Below are 5069 nucleotides of genomic sequence, written 5' to 3' on the forward strand. Positions count from 1 at the left end.
AATGGCACCAGAGCCCTCAAAATACAGTACTGTTCCTTTTTGGAGAAAAGTCTAACAGATTCTTAGAGTAAGTGCTGCTCTATTTTCAAAAGGGGAAAATCTTTTCACTGGTTCCCTAGGCGGAATAGTTTTTTTTCAGAAGGAAAACGCTCCAGTCATCTCTCCATTATTTTAAGTCTTTTCAAATCCAGCAGAGTAAATGGATAGTGTAATGTTATTACGATACTTATCTCTTCTGTGATGAAGCAAGGCAAGAATTAAATGTTATCTGGCAGTCATTTATACCAAACGAAAATAAGAATTATTTCAATGGTACAGTAATCTCACCTTCGAAGATTGGCCTTTGACGCTGACTTCATTTTGCCAACTTAAATTAAAACTGTCATTGTTTTTAAGTTCCGGCCAAGCCAGGCAATTACTAGAAATCAACTATAATTTATTTCTTGTTATATGAATGCAAAAAAGTAAACACCCTGGCTTGTTCAAATATTGTAACAAACATCTTAATGAGGTCTGCTCGTCGGTATAGTGTTAAGGAATTGGGTCGATTATTTGATCGAAGCGTAACTAGTACGTCGTCTTAAAACTACAATCTTTTCACTTCCAGTATTTCATAGAAGTGAGTGCCTTGAAGTACTAGGTAAATGCATCGTGCCTCTAGCTTCCATAATGTTTTCGACTATGAACAGCCTTTGTACATTAAGGGTGCGTTCGATTGACCGTATTCCGGAATAGGAATACATGGAATATAAGTTAGAAATCCTTCGTGTTTACGGAGATTCACATTAAAATTGTCAAACATCTGCTAAAATGCTATTTTAAACATATTTTTATTATCCTTGCTGCTTCGAAACACGCCAAACAAACCGTTTTAATCATCACACCACGTATTCTTATTTCGGAATAGGGTCAATCGAACGCGCCCTAAGATTGACTTCACTGAAAGTGATTTCGGGAGAAGTCACAGCCGGCTCGCCTCCCACCAATGTGGCTCCGGTTCTATTCCCATACTTGGCGTCATATATGGGTTGAGTTTGTTGGTTCTCTACTCTGCTCTCAGAGGATTTTCTCCGGGTTCTCTGGTTTTGCCCTTTCCTCAAAAATCAACATTTGATTTGAGTGCCCCAGCGCTGAAAGACTTGACACTGAAATAAAGTTTATTACTATTATTATTAAGAACGCACGGACTAAGCTCTGTATAAATAACCCGCTCTTGGTATGTAATCGTTTTAGCCGAATTCAACTGCGTTTTGAAAACATTGTAAGCTATTTTTCTATTGTTCAATGTTTTTTGCTGTTAAAAAGGCCAAGAGAACCTCCTGTTGCATACTATTGTCCAGCGAATGGAATTGTTCTAACCGAAATTACAAAATTAATTATCAGCAAAAAATCTCTTTATCGTATTCAGGCAGGAAATTAAAATTCTCGTTACAACGTTTTTTAAACACATTTTGATAATATTTGTCATCTTTTGTCAATGTGCAAATGTTCTTTTTGAAATTCTGCAGTTTATTAGATAAAGGACCAAAAGTACAAATTAATAATACGTTTATGAGGCACAACGTGGGAAAAATGGCAAGGGAGAAGGTTTTATTAACTTATTTGGGGAACAGTTATTTGCAGCCGAGGGTAAAATGTTGCCTTCATGAGCGCGAGAATTGGTCACCGAGATAGGAACGAGTAGCATAAAAGGATCAACCGTCTGGGCCATGTAAATTGTAAACTGGTACGCGTAGCGCGCTGGAGTCTTGTACCTAAATTAGCAATCGCTAGGACCGCCTTTCAGGGAGGGAAAGAAAAATTGTGGGTCACTGAGTGGGTCAGGACGCATCGCCACCGCCGTACTAATGGACTGTGCTATTGTCCTTGGTGGTATCTAATTACAACAAGACGCCTGTAGGGGCGTATCCTTGGGATTCACAAAGAGTTAACACAAATTGTCCAGTTACAGTGAACTTCAACTACAGCTAAACTTTGGAAAATGGCGAGAGATGACCAGAAAGATAAATCTGTTATTTATCTTGACGTTGTTCGTTGTAAAAACTCTTATTATTAATGTTACAAAATTTGCAAATGCGGACAACGAAGCCCTATTGTGGGTTATCAGGATACGGTATTATTTATTTATTTAATTTTTTTTATTTTTTATTTTTGAAAGAGACTTTGTTCAAATCCCACTCTTCTATTTGCTTCCTTAATTCCGTTCATCCAACAATTGCAAGATTACAGCTCAACAACTTGTCATCCTGTATTCGAAGTCCGGTTCAGTAATCCTGGTTTACTTCCTTGCAAACTGTTTAAATCTGCTGTGGCGAAGACAAAAAGACTTGTTCCTTGGAATCTGGCAAAAATCTGCCGTGGCGAAGACAAGAAGACAATGTTTGTACTCTATTTCTCTCAATGCTCAAAAATCTAAAATCCCGTAATTGAGTGTTTCATAGTCCAGTCCAAATTTATGACTTTTTAATTCCATTATTGGAGTAACTTGGTATCAAACGTTCCACAATAACTTGAATCTTGTTAAGAAAAAAAGGTTAAATCCAGTAGTCCAGTCAGGGTTGAAATCGCCAAAACTCTCTCTATCGTCAAGAGACGATTCAGGAACTCAACTAAAGCTACAAGTAGTAAATAGTTCTCAGAAACTACCTTCTACACTCAAGCTGAACAGACCCTAGTGATCGCTTCTCGAGGGAACAGACACACAGCAGAAACTGTTCTGTGCCTGCCTCATACGGCCCTGAAAAAAGTACCGTAGTACAATGGTACTTGACCGTAGCCCCTGGCCGAGAAACTAATCTTAGCCAGAAGGCCGAAAAGCGATCAGGATATGGAATATTTAGGTTAAAAAACTGTAGGGATACGGGATATTTGGCGGGGGGGATTGTGGAGATACGGGATATTTTTAGAAATGGGAGCGCATTGCGTCCGTGCAGTAACTTGACAGTGTTTTTTCCATAACTGTCAACTGAGCCGCGTTTTGTTTTTCAGGAGATTCAAGTTGTCCTTGCCTAATATGTTTAAGCAATAGAGGACGTTTTCTGTGTTTCCATAAATATCGATATATATAGTTTTTAAAACGACTGGAACGATCCGGACGATTATATGGAAACCGTGGAAACCAGGCTTCAGAAGAGAAGGAAGTTTTAAGGAAGTGTTGATCGATCAGCAACAAAATTTGCGCCACGAATATAACAAGTTACCCTTAGCGAAAAACATTTTGGGAGATTTTTGTTACGTTTAATTTCTCTATAGTACTTTTGGTTGTACAAGTAAAATCGCAAAATCGAAAGTGAAATCGATTTTAGCGACCGCCTGTGATCAGGTTACCTTGCGTGTTTAATATTAACAACTCACGAAACAAAGGATGCATCTGTGACAAAATGACAGCATTGAAGACACCGGGTTTTTGTTAGCTTGCTTTTTTTTTTCTTTCAAGTGTTGTAAAGTTCGACACCATATGTGCGAATCCAACACAAAGATCTCAACTGTTAATGCTAGTCCAAGTGTCAGCTAAAACTGAGCTCCTTTGAATGGGGTTAGTACTTGGATGGGGGACCGCTGCATAGTCCCCGTGACGGCGATAACTAATTCGGTTTTTTTTAAACTTGATTTCATTTTTTATTTTGTTTGGCCATTGAAGGTTATTTTCTTATTTTCTTTCTACGTGAAAACGACTGAACAAGCTGGTTCCCAAGAAATGTTGGAGTATTCCTTCTATGCAAAATACTTCTATTGAAATACTCGTTAATTGCAAAATTATGTTCACAGAAATAACGTAGAAAATTCTCCTTACCAATAAACTTGCCTTTCTCAAAGAAAAAGCATCTGTCCACTTTATCAAATAGTGAAAAACTGTGTCAATCATTGCGGGCGGAAAGATTCCAAAGTAAATATTTGCTCTCATCGCAATAACGGAAGTCCGGTCTATACCGCAAAACTGGGAAAAGTGTAGGCGTTCTAATCGCGGAAGGGAAGATTGGAAATAATGAAGGGTTTAACAGTAGATTCACCCGACCGGAGCTTAATTCAATATCCGTGGGGTATGCACATTTGTGACTACCAACAAAAAGAAGACACGCGACTGGTGTACAGTGGATTTCATGAAACACTGGAAGCGCCGTTTCCGAGCTTGGTTGCCAACTCGCGAACTGGGGCGGGTAGTTGAAAAGTTCATTGTCAACGGGCCAACGAAATTTGCAACTTAAAAAAGAACTTTGGCAACTTCGCTCCGAAAGTCGGTACGAACTTGCCAACAAAGTTCAAAGTGAAGTTATCTTGCGAGTAGTTGGTTTCTCCTACTTTTCTCTCGATCCTGATCCTGAGTAAAATCATAATTAGGTTTTAGATTGAACCAGGCTCTTCAGTTGAGTTTAAGGGTGCTTTCGATTGGGAAATTCGGAATTCGGATCGATTTCCAATCGAACACAAAATCCGAAAACGGATTTCGCGACGGATTTTGTCAATTGAAATCCTTATCCGACACGGTGAATCTGCGACAAAATCGCTTTCAGATTTCGTGTTCGATTGGAAATCCGAAGATCCAGATTTTAAGATGTAAATCCGGATTTCCCAATCGAAAGCACCCTATAACTGCTTTAACGTTGTTAATTTTGTGCGTGCATTTGACTTTGAGTGAATCAAAATTGCTGTCAATAGGTTTAGCTAGATTGAACGTTTGTTAATATTGTCAGTTGAGTTGTAATTTTGAGAATTTTTGGGGCAATTGCTTTTACTTGATCAGCATGAGCTATGCTAAAAGTTGGGAAAGGCTGTACGATATTGAGGGGGCGTTCGATTGGGAAATCTGGATTTCAGTAAACCAATCTGGATCTTTCGGATTTCCAGTACAATGCAAAATCCAAAAAAATGATTTTTCCGCGGATTTTCATTAAATCTTTTTGGGACGTGGAATTCAATTTAGGAAATGTGTTTGATTGTAAATCCGAACTTAAAGATCTACAAGTACATTGTACAGTTTAAGATTTAAAGTCCAAATTTGCCAATCGATCGCACTCTTAAAATAACAAGAGGCTACAATTAGCCTAAACTCGGGCCTTCGAAAATACATT

The 5069-nt window shown here is 38.5% G+C and overlaps 1 protein-coding gene across 2 annotated transcripts in view; it reads right to left on the minus strand.

Annotated features, from left to right (window-relative positions):
* LOC138006089 (uncharacterized) overlaps window positions 1–402 on the minus strand; it is a 19108-nt gene extending 18706 nt beyond the window's left edge. Inside the window, exon 1 of one of the 2 annotated variants that reach the window (XM_068852254.1) lies at window positions 328–402. The gene's annotated coding sequence lies outside the window, so the exon portion shown is untranslated. The remainder of the gene's footprint in view (window positions 1–327) is intronic. The other variant, XM_068852253.1, reaches the window with a different exon arrangement.
* Window positions 403–5069: the final 4667 nt, after the last annotated feature.

The sequence above is a fragment of the Montipora foliosa genome, chromosome 6, assembly GCF_036669935.1.
Source record: "Montipora foliosa isolate CH-2021 chromosome 6, ASM3666993v2, whole genome shotgun sequence".
Taxonomy (NCBI): domain Eukaryota; kingdom Metazoa; phylum Cnidaria; class Anthozoa; order Scleractinia; family Acroporidae; genus Montipora; species Montipora foliosa.